Consider the following 15,723-nt stretch of genomic DNA (forward strand, 5'->3'; position numbering starts at 1 on the left):
TTCGTACTTTCTTTTCCCACCATTGACTATTACGCTGCACCATTAAACCCCTTATCTCTATTTCTCTAACTCTCCTCCATTGAAGTAGTTTATGAGCTTTAATTAGTTCTAGAATAAACCCAAACATGACCCGAAAATGACATAACCCAAACTTGACTAGACCCAAACATGACTCAACATAGGGACTCAAAAATAAACCCGATCTTAACTAAACCAACTCGAAGTTGACCAAACTTGAACTTGACCCAACCTAAAGTCGGCTCAAAATATTGACCCAATACCACTCGACCAGATTATGTGTTGACTCAAAATCCGAGATGATCCTACTTGACGTGACCCAATTATTTGTTGATCCGACCCTAAAAGACCTGACCCGATTGCGAGGTCTAGTACAACTATTACTACGGAGTAAGGAGTAAGAAAGAGATACCAAACTTAACTGTAATTGAATTATAACCGTTGGTTTTATGATCTGACGTTTGACGTTTCTCGTTTATGAATGACAATTATGTCATTAATTTTCCTCCTATTATTTTTAATTTTTTATTTTCCTTCTTTGACTATTACGCTGCACCATTAAACCCCTTATCCCTCTTCCTCTAACTCTCCTCCATTGAAGCAGCTTCCGAGCTTTCTTTCCTCCATTGAAGCAGCTTCTGAGGTAATATATTTTGAATCATTGATTATAGGGTTTATCATTAATTATAGGGTTTATCATTAATTCAATTGTCATTATAATCAATTTAGGGTTCTTCTATTTTTGAATCATTGGACTATTTACTATAAATACTGAAGCTATGAAAACTTCTATCGAATTTGTTTCTGGAACTTTGCAATGTGAAATTTACATTGATATTCTTAAGCGAGAAGAATTCAATGTGATTTTTGGAGCCTAATTTGATAATGGAGTCAAATTGGTTGCTAATGTGTTGCAGGCTGTTGTTTATAATCCTTTTAATGTAGGAAGGAACTATGAAAATGGACCTTTTCTCCCTGGGCCCGGGGCGGCTGCCGCTCTTGCCTTGGCTCAGGGACGGACCTGATTGCTTGCTGTTGTTTAATATCAGAGGTAGCTCCGCTGTTAGAATTGCAAATAGATTTCCGTATTGTACACGAACAAGTGGCGTGCAGGATCTACCATCTTCGAAGCGAAGGTCTCGTGGACCAGTCATGGCAGCAAAGAAAGGGTCTGGCGGTATGTGTCTTAAATATTTGAGGTTGTTATTGGCATTTGTATTGACAATGTAACTGTGGCATTAGCTTAGTTGCATTGTAACCACTCTAATTTGGAATGTAACTGTGGCGTTAGCTTAGCTGCATTGTAACCACTCTAATTTGGTTGCTATTGTAGTGTATAATTATCTATAAAGCTATGATTATAATTATTAGAATCCGTTGAGCTCATTGTCAATTTTATATGTGTTGTCTGTGCATGTCTTCGTCTCAAACATTGGTGATTAAATTGCTTTGTCTAAGGCCTTATGGACCCATGTTTGCTACATTATATTGCATTCTTAATGTTTTGCCATCACAGTTTTGATTGTATTTGGATTGAGGGTTCCAGGAAGAGGCTAAGATAGGGGAGTTTAACTCCTTGGCCTTGTTGTTGGTCATGCTTTGGTAATGGGAAAGATTTGCTTAAATGCACCTCTCCAAAGAGGCAAAGTTTCAAATTTTCAAAGTAATTATTAGTGATATTGATGTTCTTTGATGATTTGGACCTTCTAAGAACATGTGGATATTTTTCTATTGTTTTAATTTTAAAGGCACTGGTGCAATCTGATAATAGTATCCTTCTTTTCTCATTGTGCCTTCCCTTACTTGCATAGCCAAAGCCAAAGTAGTGCCAAACACCATAGAAGATGATTCTCCTTCTCTGTCCATCTCATAACTACTCTCCCCCCAGCCCAAAGAAAATCCCAATTCCACTATAGATAATTTATAACATATACCTTTTGAGTTTTGGTTTCGTCAATAAAACTCGGCATACAAAAATTAATAACTTAACGATGGTAAATGTGAGGAAATGGTTTGTTTGTCTTTTTCTTCCCCCCTTAGGACATTCTTGTTTCCATTCAGGTACAGAACAAGATGGAAAGTACAAAGACTCTGTAAATTTGCCTAAGACAAATTTTGGTATGAGGGCCAATTCCGTAGTGAGGGAGCCTGAAATTCAGAAATTATGGGAAGACAATCAAGTTTTCAAGAGAGTTGTAGAGAGAAATGATGGGGTAAATTCTTAACACGTCTTCTGGTGCAGTAAATTGACAACATGACTGATTTTCTCTTAATCTGGCAGGGTACTTTCATTCTTCATGATGGTCCACCATATGCTAATGGAGATTTACACATTGGGCATGCTTTAAATAAGATTTTGAAGGATATAATTAACAAATACAAGGTGATGTTCCTTATCTTGAACTTTATCTGCATACATGATATTATAGTGTGGGAGTGTAGAACTGATTCCATAAGAAATAATGGCCTGTTTTCCTGTTGTTTTCTTACGGCTATTGTTGGTTTAAATGACTTCTTGTAGATTTTGCAATACTATGTATTCTAACTCAATGCGCTTGCCTGACAAGTATTTGGTCCTAGCCTTCTCTGGAGTTTATAGGTTTTGGGGTGAGAAAGACAGAAAAATTCTAGATACTATACACGTGTTAATATAATATAGAATCTTTGGCAATAGTGCCTAGTGTTTTTAAGATGAAGCTTTGTGATTATGGTTGAGGAAAAGAAAGGAGACAATAGCAAAAGGAGAAAGATAAAGGACATTAGAGAAATCAGAGAGGTGAAAGAAGGAAAAATTGAGGAAATTAGGGGAACATGATGTAGAGGAATTAGTAGGATGAACAATCAATAATTCTTACCATCAATTACCAGTGGTACATGTTGATACAACAGAGGCTATGACCAATGTTTATTCCTAAATAGAACAAAGATATTAGAGGAAACAATCTCAATGAATTTGTAAATCCATAAACTGTGCCTGAACCTAGTCCCCAATTATTGATGTGATAATCTTTATGCCAAAATCTAAGACAGTGGTTCAGGTACCTTGAATTGTTTGGTTTCTATTTTCAATTTTTGGTTTCAGTTTTTTGTTGCCGAGTTTCTCACACTGGGGAGGAGAGAAGCATTGTTTTAAGTAATGTTTAATAAACTTCTTTTGACAAAAGAGCTATGTAGTGTGCTTTTGGTCTCCACTATGTTGAATATATTCCCTTTGGCAGATGGCTTTTATGGAATTGTTATTTAGAACTTAGAAGTATGCCTAGGGCTAGGATGCTTTTGTAGGGCTTCATGTGTCTCCTGCAGAGTTGATGGAGGTTCATCTTGAAATAGGGATTTGCAAGAAACTCTCTTTGAGGGGAGATTCATGGACAGGAGATGCCATTCATTTGCATTTTTTCTTAACTAGTGTTAGTCCATTATCCTTCATCGTTCAAATTCCATGATTGCAATAAGGCTTCTAATGTAGGAACTTTTATCTCTGAATAGATTTGTGTTTGATTCTTTTCAATTTTTAAGTACATTTTGCACAAGGGAGTGCTTTGAATTTGGTGGTGTTATGTGCTATATGTCTTTAATGCTGGGGGATAATCCATTTGATTATTTACACTTTTTTTTTAATAAATTTAGAATTCTGCATTTCTAGGTGAAAGATTTTCTTTACAAAATTGGTGCTGGTTATTGTGCAAATCAGTCTTTGTCTAATAAAGTTCATCATGCCTAAGAGTACATTGGAATGGAAAATTATTATTATTATTATTTAAATTTTTCTTTTCTTGTGAAATTCCAAAGCTTAAAGTATGTGCTTAGAGGTTAGTGGAAATTAGTGGATTTCTCAGTTACCTCTTAGTGTCCCAAGTGCAAAACATTTGTAATCTTCATGGAGGAAAAAGAAACAATACACTGTCATCAATAATGTCCTTGATATTTTCTGTGTATCTCTAGAAATAGATTTCACAAGTTTCATGAAGCTTCTTTGTCTAATATGATGCATTTCTCCCTTCTTTGGATCTACTGCTAATTTCTTGCTAATAGCTTTCTTATTCTACAACAATCTCTTTGCAGCTTCTTCAAAATCATGAGGTTCATTATATTCCTGGTTGGGATTGTCATGGCCTTCCAATTGAGTTAAAAGTTTTGCAGTCTATGGATCAAGAATCCAGAAAGGAGCTCACTCCATTAAAACTGAGAGCTAAGGCAGCAAAATTTGCTAAAGAGACTGTTAAAAATCAGATGGCTTCATTTAAACGCTATGGAGTCTGGGCTTCTTGGGAGAAGCCTTATTTGACTCTGGATCCTGCCTATGAAGCTGTCCAGATTGAAGTTTTTGGCCAGATGGCCCTTAAAGAGTATATTTATAGGGGCAGAAAACCAGTTCACTGGAGTCCCTCATCACGAACAGCTCTGGCAGAGGCTGAACTGGAATACCCCGAGGGACATGTTTCAAAGAGCATATATGCCAGTTTTAGAGTGGTTGAACTGCCTTCAACTTCCTGTAGCTTATTGGAGGAATTCCTTCCCGACCTTCGTTTGGCTATATGGACCACAACTCCATGGACTATTCCAGCTAATGCAGGTGAAACTTTTTTTATTCTCTCTCTTCTCTGGATATTAAAAGCAACCACGGCCACTTTGTTTGTATTGGCCCTATTGGGTTAACATAGATGCATATTACTTGTCACTTTAATATGCTTTAACTGGAGTTACAAAAGACACTTTTGGGGACTCCAAGTAACAAAAAGTTACAAATTAAATACCTCTATTACTTTTAGTTCTTGTTCCATTTAATCTTGTCACTTTAGTATATCAATGCATTTCAGTGTCTGTAATATCCATTTAGAGTTGGGTGTGATTCCTTTAAAATAGTTGACAATATTTTGTAAATTAGAGCTATCTGAATGCAATACTGTTGCCGACTCCAAGAAACATAGAGGCCCTATTATTTGTCACATTTTAGATTAACTTTTCAAGACACATTCTAAGGAATGGAGGAATTCCGAGTAGTACTTAGGACTTTAGGACTGTTAACAGAAACTCAGCCTCACCCCACCCCCTCTCCTCGATTATCTCAGTTTCTGTGACCAACCGCTCTCCCTTGCTTTATAGCTCGCTTATATATTCATATGGATGTTCTAAACTCATGCCTGGTCTTTTTTACAAATGTAATTTGTGTATTGATCTGTGGCATTTTACTCTTGCTTTTTCCATGCACAGCTGTTGCGGTAAATGCGAAACTCAGTTATTCTGTTGTTGAAGTACTTTCACCAGAAGAAGTTGATGGAGTGTCTCCTTCAAGTGGAAAGAAAAGGTTTGGTAGTATTTTAGGAACATTGAAGAAACCTAGTCTTATAGTAGCCACAGATCTTGTAGAAACATTGGAAGCTAAATGGCGAGTGAAGCTCCTTGTCAAGAGAACATTTTTGGGCTCAGATATAGAAAATTGCAAATATTCACATCCGATTGATAAACGAGAATGCCCGGTGGTGGTAGGAGGTGACTATATCACAACTGAATCGGGAACTGGACTTGTACACACAGCCCCTGGTCATGGCCAGGAGGATTACATAACTGGCCTGAGATATAAATTGCCTATCTTATCACCTGTTGATGATGATGGAAAGTTTACAGCAGAAGCTGGACAATTTTGTGGGCTAAATGTACTTGGGGATGGCAATTTGGCCGTTGTTGATTACTTGGACGAATGCTCATCACTTATTATAGAAGAACCCTACAGGCACAAGTATCCCTATGATTGGCGAACCAAAAAGCCTACTATATTCAGAGCCACTGAGCAGTGGTTTGCATCAGTTGAAGGGTTCCGACAGGCAGCGATGGAAGCAATTAACAGGGTGATGTGGATCCCAGCTCAGGCAGAAAATAGGATATGCACTATGACTGCAAGCCGCTCTGACTGGTGTATTTCTAGGCAGAGGACGTGGGGTGTTCCAATTCCTGTATTCTATCATAGAGTGTCGAAGGAACCTTTAATGAATCAAGAGACGATCAATCATATTCAGTCTATAATATCTGAGAGGGAAGTGATGCTTGGTGGTACATGACTGTAGAAGAATTACTTCCTGAGAAATACCGTGATAAAGCATCGGAATATGAGAAGGGTTTTGATACCATGGATGCTTGGTTTGACTCTGGCTCGTCTTGGGCTGCCGTTTTGCAGAATAGAGAAGGTCTCAGCCTTCCAGCAGACTTGTATTTTGAAGGATCAGATCAGCATCGTGGGTGGTTTCAAAGTTCTTTGTTAACTAGTGTTGCTACTAGGGGAATTGCTCCATATTCTGGTGTTATAACTCATGGATTTGTACTGGATGAAAAGGGTTTAAAGATGAGCAAGTCCTTGGGTAATGTTGTAGATCCTCGAGTTGTAATTGATGGTGGTAAAAACCAAAAAGATTCACCAGCCTATGGAGCAGATGTCCTCAGACTTTGGGTGTCTAGTGTAGATTATACAGGTGATGTGTTGATTGGAGCACAGATTCTTCGTCAGATGTCTGATATATATCGAAAGCTTCGTGGAACTCTACGGTATCTTTTGTCAAACCTGTACGATTGGAAGGTATATATAGCAATTTTTTAAAGCAATGATTTCAGTCACTGAGATAGTTTCTTAATACTCCAATTGTTTTGACGGAAAACATTTTCAAGGAAAATGATTTTCTCATTTTCAATTGCTTGGTTTGTGAAGGGTGGAAAACAGTTTTCTCTAAGATGGAAAATAGTTCTCGCTAGACTCTAAAACATTTTCCTTTTAAAAGGAAGGCATATTATATTTCCCTCCCTACTCTTAACATACCTTTCGTTCCTCCCATCCATCTTCTCTTTTCTACTCCCATTTTCCTCCTCTTCTATAATTTTTCTTGCAAGGAATCAAAGGAAAATTATTTTTACAACTGTGTTATCCCCTAAAAATTGTATCCATGGAAAACCACTTATTCAGAAAATGTTTTCTGTCAAAGCAAAGCAGTTCATCCATGTTGAAGTATACATCGTATATATTATTTATTCCTTCTTCAGGATAGGTTCTGTATTGCAATTTATCTTGTTACATGCTTCATTCTTGTCAGCATGTGTATGATGGTCTGTTGAGTTGGTTGAGGGATGAGATGGCTATCTGTGTATGACAGAGAGAATGGTGCTCAAGTGTGAGCATATGATTTGGTGTGGTTACCTTGCATTGCAAATGGATCAGGAATCTGTTGTCTCTTTTTCTTTAGTTGCTAGGGGAGAGGTGTGCACATGTGATCTTGATATGTTTAATTGCATTGCATATAGGAGCGTCTGTGTGCGACTATATAGCTGGGGTGGTTTTATCAGTGTGATGTGTACCAGTTATTATTACTATTTTGTTACTCTTTTTTCTTTCTCTTGTCTAGTACTTTTTATTTCCTTTGTTTTTTTAATGAAATTTATCTCTCTTTCTAAAATAATTTTTCCCCTCTGTGCAGGAAGAGAATACTGTTTCTTATAATGATTGATCAACATGCACTCTTTCAGTTGGAAAATGTTGTCAAGAACATTACTGATAGCTATGAAAAGTATCAATTTTTTAAAATATTTCAGGTTAGGCCACCAAAACTCAAACCATAGCTTTTATTCACAATTAAATTGATGGTTTATTTTTAGTTAAGTGCATCTTGGAGAACTGGAGCAGATAGAACTCTGCATTTTGATGGAGTGACTATTCATAGGGATACATTCCTCAACTTTTCATGATGTGATTAATGTAGTTTATCTTCTAGTTTGAGCTCCATTGATAAATATTGCTCTTATATGATGAGTTGGGCTTGGAGAACAGGAGTGTTTTGGAACCAAGATGGCAGGGGGAAAAAAAACTGTCTGTACTGTAGGCTTTTTAAAAGAACATACTGTCAAGTTTATATTATGACGGTAATTTGAACAAAGCATTGAGTGATTCTAATTAGGATTGGCTTCCTCTCCTCTCCCCTCCCTAAAGTTTAATGGATATAACATACTTCATCCAAAGGCTAAAGAAGTGCCTTGATGAACATCAACTTTTACTGTTGCCTGTATAATGATTTATTTATTACATATTCAAAGTGTGTTTTCTTGAAAATTATATTGTATATCAGACAAATTGGTTTAGATAGTTGCCCAAAAGAACGAAACTCTTTCTATTCCTTTTTTTCTTTTATTTGAGTTTGGAGTATATAGACCTCTTCTCATATAAAGGCTTGTTGCGTAGACCACTACTCATTTGGCTGAAATTCTATGTAAAGAGGATCTATCTCCATGTAAAGAGGTCAACCTCAGCTGCTGCCTTTATGGAAGTGGGAATGGATTCCTATCCATTAGGACTTAGGTGGATAATTTATGTGGTTGCTTTTGGAGATATGGTGATTTTGGCTCACTTTAGATTCTTTGGGTAAAACCTTGTATGTAGATCGCACAATCTAATCACAATGGAAGAGCAATTTCAAGTTAGTTGATTGAACTATGAAATTAGAGATATAAATCACCTCCTTGATTAACAGCATTACGGGGGCGTGGTGAATTATAAGTAAGGAGATCAACCAGAGATATCTATCTCCTTGTAAAGAGATCAGCTTCAACTGCTGCCTTCATGGGAAGCTGCAATGTACTCCTATTCATTGAGAGGACAGGTCATGTGGTTGTTTTTGGAAATGTGTGGTGATTTTGACTTATTTTTAGTTTCTTAGGGTAAAACCTTGTATGTAGATCTCACAACCTAATCACAATGGATGACATTCTTCAAGCAAAGGTGATTGAACTATGAAACTAGAGATATCAACCTCGCCCCCTTGTTAGGAGCAATAAGGGGACTCACTAACCCAGTGAACTATAAGTTATTGAAAATAATTAAGATGGTCAAAACAAAGAATTTTTGACTTTTACTACCTTTAAAAACACCGATTTTTTATTTTAACTACACCAAATATTTATTTTTTAATTTAAAAAGCTGACATTATGAAAGTATATTTTTGGACGAATCTAACAAGATCCCACATGACTGTATTTTTACCAACGTATTAATCACAAAAGTCGATCAAATGAGTGGCTTGTGAATAGTGTAAAATTCCAAACGTTGCGACTAAAGAAAAAACGGAGGAAGTAATAATTATGATTTTACCACCACTTAACAGATTTTGTCCATTTATCAATTAAGTGGTGGCAAAATCAAAAGAATTTTTTTTTTGTAAGGTGGTAAATAACAATAATTTTAACAAAATTGCATTGTTATTTACCACTTTTTTTTCCCTTTTTTTTTATTTGGATTTTACCACCACTTGATAGCTGTCGTCCATGAATTTGTTAAGTAGTGGCAAAATCAGTTTATTTAGTTTATTTTTTTATTTTCATTTTTAAAGGGTGGTAAAAATTTCTCAAAAAAAAAAGGGGGTAAAAGTCGAAAAACCCTCAAAACAATTGATATGTAAAGGAAAATTTGATGGTTATTCAGATTGATCATTATAGCTTTAATACTTTATGTTAGTGGTTAAGACTTAGGAGGCGCTAATGTGCAATGTAGAATGGAATATCAAGAATTAGCTGTCAGTCTGTCACCCTCTCCTGACACTGGCCCATCAGAATGCTTGCAGGCCGCCATGCTGTAGTGTTCCGAGTGTGAATTCTATGATAGAGGAAGTGAGCTGCTAATTGATTTTCTTGAACCTGGACTAGATTCCGTTAGGAAGACAATTTATGTGGTTGCTTCTGGAGCTCTCTGGTAATTTTAGCTTAACTTAGGGTGAAAAACATCCAAAGAGTGATATAAGGAGCATTTCCCTGATGCATGTAATTGAAGGTGATTGAATGATGAAAGTTATGAAACTTGAGATTGTAGTCATGAGCACTGTTGAGAAAGCAATAGAGTTATGTTGGTAAATAGGAAGATGGCCAAAGTAATTGAAAAGTTAGACAATATTTGACAATCATCTTGGTAATTAGACATATCATTATTGCCTGGAATCCTTTTCTTAATGGATAAGAGATAAAATATACATTGGGGCATCAACAATGAGCTAGCAGTGTTTCCAGACTCAAGCACATTGAAATGCTTACAGGCGACTGTGTTGCCTTGCTACTGTTTTAAACTCTGAGATAGAGGCTGTGGGCTGTTTGTGTGCATACAAGCTTTGGGCCATGCTCATGTTAAAACAAGAACCAAAAAAGAGAACCAACATTTGCATTACAAATTAGCTGCTTTTTTTATATGATGCAAAGAGGCTTTGAATCTGGCTTCTGAATTACCGCTTTCTATGTTTAGATCCATCTTGATTGGATCAACATTCAACAGTGAGGCTTTTGGTCTCCTGGTTTTCTAAATCTTACATTGTGCTCCTAAATGATTGTACTGCGCTGTTTTTTTGTGGTGTTTACTGTGGTCTTGCTGGTGTGGGATTGCTGATGAAATTTGTTTTACATATTTCAGAGTATTCAAAGGTTTGTGATTGTTGATCTGTCAAATTTCTATCTTGATGTTGCTAAAGATCGTCTGTATATCGGGTATGCATTTCTCCACAAAATTAAACTCCCCTCCTTTTCTCTTTTGATTTTTTTTCCTTTTTCATTTCATTGCTGTGGTTTAGTTTACTGTTCATTTTCCTGGCATAATATGTTGAAGAAATATATTTTTTGTTGTGTATGGAGGGGTAGGGGCTTGATCCAGAATTGTACTTCAACTTTATGCATAAATCTTGTTTCCAAAAAAAAAAAAAAAAAAAAAAATTTACTTCCTCCATTTTCTTAATATATGGTTCCATTTTGACTTTTGCATGATTCATATGTTTTGATTGACCATGTAAACCTACTTAATTAAAGACAAATGTTATTATGCAAAATCTCATTGAATTTGCCCCAATTTATATTGTCAAATTATCAACATTTTTATAATTTTAGCTTATAAATAATTGAAGATATTTAATGGTGAAAGTTATGTATTGACAAACGTGAAAGTTAAAGTAGAACAATCAATAAAACATAAATAAAGGAGAGTATGTGTGTTGTCAAAAACTCAAAACTATATCCACTTTTAATATTTTTAGCTATGAAGTGAGTGATGAGGAAGTATTGTGTTGATTTTGTATCCGCACATATACCCGCCACAAGTTAGAGGCGGTAATGGAAATATTTTTTTTCCCCCTTCTAAAAATCCAATTAGCAAAATATCAACTGCCTATTAACAAAGAAAGCTATGGAGCAAGCAAGGGACGAGCTTATTCAGTCCACTAGGGTTATATCTAAAACCCCAATTATCATTATAACTTCAATTCAAAAGTTGGTGGTTAAGGTAGATTTATGTACCTGTAAGGTGAGTGGTAAGTGGTGGAGCAAGATGCTATTGAATTTTATATCCGCCATGGGTGAAGAGCGAAGCGTGGATTTATTTTTGTATAATAAAACATCAATTATTTATATTTGAAAAAAGAGAGGATAGTTTGTGATGAGCATAGTCATCACTCTAGAGGAATATATTATGCCCTCATTTTTGAATAATAAATAGTGGCGAACTAGAAGACCTTTAAAATGGGCAAATACTAGTTTATTTGCCAGATAAACGAATTTTTGTTAATCTGGTGACAATTTCTGTAAATATATTCAAAAAGCGTGGTCATTTATTCAATACTTTTGGTGAGCTGTCCAATTACTGTTTGCAACTTGCATTTAGGAAATTACACATGTACCCCTCAACTAGTACATGAAAAGACGCAGGTACCCCTCCACTGGTACTTGAAAAGACGATTATACCCCCAGGTTTATCTGGAAGATAAACTGGGCACATCTCCTTCAAAATGAAAAGGATGAGAAGTATTTTATGTACATATTTTTCATGCTTGCCCATATATATTTTGAAATATATGTGCTTCCTTTCTATTTTTTTTTTTTTTTACTCATGATGTGCATATTTTAAGATTTCCAAGACCAAAAACTATTTTTGAATTGAAAATCAAATATGCACATTCAGTTGAGAAAATATGCATATTTCATTTTAAAAACTTGCACATCAATCCCTCTCATTCTTGGGTTAAGAAACTCTCATTGAATAAAAAAAAGAAGTTAGTATATACTTCATCTGTTTCTTAATACATGCAACATTTGACTTTATAAAGTATTATCATTAACTTTGACCTTATTTATTGCTAACATACAACTGATACAAGTATTAAACTAATAATCATCAATCTAATTATTGTTGGGTTGATCTCAATTTTCATAACATCACATTCTATAATTATTTCTAATATAAAAATACAAGATATTGGTGGTCAAAGTTAATTTTAGAATAGTGCAAAAATCAAATGTTGCATGTATTAAGAAATGGAGAAAGTATATAGAACAAGAAAGAGACAAAGTGAGATTAACTATCAACTTTATGCGTTGGTAAACGTGAAAAAGCAAATGGTTGGACTGTGGCACAATCTTAAAACCACACCTGCCTTTTTATTAAATAAAATATTTTTCCATCCTTATTAATTTGATGTAGATTTGTTGAAGTGTAGCTACAACATTAAAAACTAACAAGTATTTAAGTTTTATTACATATTTGGCCTGAAATTTACTGCTGCATTTGTTTGAGCTTCTGCAAAGTGTGTTTTTATGGAGTAGAAATCCTCTCTACCTGTTCTGGCTTCACTAAATTGGGACGTCTTTCAGGGGATTGTCGAGCTTTACAAGAAGAAGTTGCCAAACTGTTCTGGCAGCACATCTTCTTTCAATTGTGAGGGTTATTGCTCCAATATTGCCACATTTGGCTGAGGATGTCTGGCAGAACCTGCCATTCCAGTTTGCTAATGATGATGGCTCCACAGCAAAATTTGTTTTTGAGTCAAGATGGCCAGTGCTAAACGAGCAGTGGCTTGCTTTTCCTGATGATGAAGTGCAGTTTTGGTCTAAAGTTCTTGAGGTAATTTTCTTAGCACAACCTGAGAGACCAGTGTAAGTGGGACTTTCAAAATATATCATGTAGTTAAGGTGTATACAGGTGGCTTTGAACATGCCAAAGTTCCCTCTTTCACTTATATATACAAAGCTAATTGCTACATGATGCTACTTTGCTACAATATACTATAAAATGAATCTTACTGAGTAGGGTGCTTAGTATTTAATACTTACCTCCGTTTTTTTTTTAGTTGACACGTATTCCTTTTTAGGAAGTTTATTTTAGTTGACACGTTTCCTTTTTAGGTAAGTTTTATACCTTGCATATACTAGTATACCCCACTTGCTTTATCCTTCTCTCACATTCTCTCTCCTCTCCTTAATATGTGTGCCTAAATTGAACGTGTCAACTAAATAGGAACGGAGGAACTGTTTTTTTTTATTTTTTTATTTTTTTTTTATTTTTTTTATCTACTTTGGAATTATAGCCCAAACTTGCATTTTCTTGTCATTTTTTCAATTAGTTGTCTGTTTTTATTTTTATATTTATGAAGGCGTAAGGTTTGCCATTCTGATGCTGATTTCATATGGAAACCATTCTTGTATAGTGGACGACTACTATAGACAAAATCTTGGTCCATGCAGCCGACTCCACTCTTTGGGGAATAAGGCTATGCTGTTGTTATGTTCATACTTCAGAGTAATCAAGTTAAAATTAACACTTGATGCTGTCATGAATCTAAAGATTTCAATATTGCTTACTGTTTCGTTACTGCACTTGATTGTAGAAATTTTTTCATTCAATTTTATTATCGGTGTAGTATATGTATAAAGTATTTCTTAGAAGTTAAAAAGAACAGGTCCTTATTTCTCTTAATTTTTAAATAACCAAGTTGCTGACCACCTTTAACAGAGTATTTCTTGAAAGTTAAAAAAGGAGTACTCTGTTTTTCTTATAAGTCAACGAGAAAAGGAACTTATTTTTCTTATTTTCTACACAACCAAATCGCCTACCACCTTCTATATAAAAATCTGGGAACAAGTCCAACTTTATCATTCCTTTAATTGATCGATTTAAATCTATAAATTAGTTTTAATCAGTAAATTAGTTTCAGTTCATGTAAAGAGTGTAGTGCCATAATTTTCATTAAAGCTCACAAAGTAGTTCGTATTACGCTGGAACAAATGTTTGAGTGAGCATATATATTTGATGATTTGATCTATGCTTATGGTACTCTCTCTCTCTCTCTCTCTCTCTCTCTCTCTCTATGGGAGCTTGTGGGATTGTTATGTTTCTGTTTTCTACGTGGCTTTCTCCCCATTTGTATGTTTGTGTATTTTTCACACTCCATCTTGCCTGTATTCTACCTAAAGAATCTAATCTTAGAATAAACATCAACGTTTGCAGTTGCGAACTGAGGTAAATAAGGTACTGGAATTTGCTCGAACTGAAAAGTTAATTGGGTCCAGCTTAGAAGCAAAGGTTTATATTCACACCCCGGATGCAAGCCTTGCCAAAAGATTACATCAGATGTGTGAAGCAGAGAACGATGCTGATTCACTTAATCGTCTTTTTATTACTTCCCAGGTAATTTCACCTCTTTTGCTACCTTACTAATTCTTTCCTTGGAAAACTTAAATTTCAAGTTTATCACTTGTTTAATAATTGGTTATACAGGCCGAGGTTATTTCGTCTTTGGAGAATAATCCTAGTGAGAAAATACCATACGCCGGGGAGTATGTTATTCAAGGAAGTGATAATAAGGTCTGGATTGGTGTATCAAGAGCAGATGGCTCAAAATGTGAAAGATGTTGGAATTACTCTACCCAAGTTGGTTTCTTCACTGAGCATCCGACTCTTTGTCCTCGTTGCTATAATGTTGTCGATGTTCAACCAATCCCTGAACTAGCTGCTGTCAATTGAAATTTGAAGAAGAATGCACGATTTATTTCATTTCATGGTTAACCAGCATTATTTGGGTGCATATTGCCTCAAATGAGTTTTTGTAGCTGCAAAGTGTTTGTAGATTATTATTGGTAATTGATTAAACTTTACTGTGGCTAGAAGGTTATAGCTGGCTTTGTCATACAGCATCAGGTATTGAAGATTTTGTACAGAATAATTCATATACAATGCAGTCTATGATATCACCTCTATATTCGTTTAGTAAAATAATTTTCAAGCTAACAAGTATCAGAAAAAGTAGCACTGTATGAGATGTCACAATGTGAGCTCTGAAGCCTGGTTTACTGTGTACTGAATTTTTAAGAAAATCTTCTTGAATGGTGAAAATTGACTGCCAAAGTGCCAATACAATGTTTATGTGATTACATTTGCTGCCATACATCATCTTGTTTGTCCATGCTTCATATATATCTTTCGACTAGCAAATGTATATCCCACCTGATAAACTTTCTTGTAGAAGGTGTAGCATTGGAGTATCCCTCTTAAAATTGATGGTGTTGAGAAAAGGGCAACTGCAAGAGGGGCACTGGTTGAACTCATAAGTGTAAAAGTTCAAACATCAGCATCAGAGGTGGATGCATATCTGCATATGCTATTTCTTTGTCCCTCAGTTGCAGCAGCTGAGTTCTGGCCTATCATGCCGCCTCGTCTTGGAGCATGAGAGATATCTTCAGTTGTACAATTTCACTGATTCTACTGCTGTAGGTTTTTGGGTAGGGAAGTCATGTATATTCCCATTGGTCAATATATGTATGTACTCTTAACATTTTCTATGGAAGATGAACTGATGAAAGAAGAGGACGAAGAAGATGAACCAGAGTGCAAATTACAAATATATCCTTTATTTTATACAAAAATTACAAGTTAAT

At 35.4% G+C, this 15,723-nt stretch overlaps 1 pseudogene; it reads left to right on the forward strand.

Annotated features, from left to right (window-relative positions):
* The first annotated feature begins 460 nt into the window (after positions 1-460).
* On the forward strand, positions 461-15,299 carry LOC110691734 (annotated as a pseudogene).
* The last annotated feature ends 424 nt before the right edge of the window (positions 15,300-15,723 follow it).

This window comes from Chenopodium quinoa, unplaced genomic scaffold, assembly GCF_001683475.1.
Source record: "Chenopodium quinoa cultivar QQ74 unplaced genomic scaffold, ASM168347v1, whole genome shotgun sequence".
NCBI classification, from domain to species: Eukaryota; Viridiplantae; Streptophyta; class Magnoliopsida; order Caryophyllales; family Amaranthaceae; genus Chenopodium; species Chenopodium quinoa.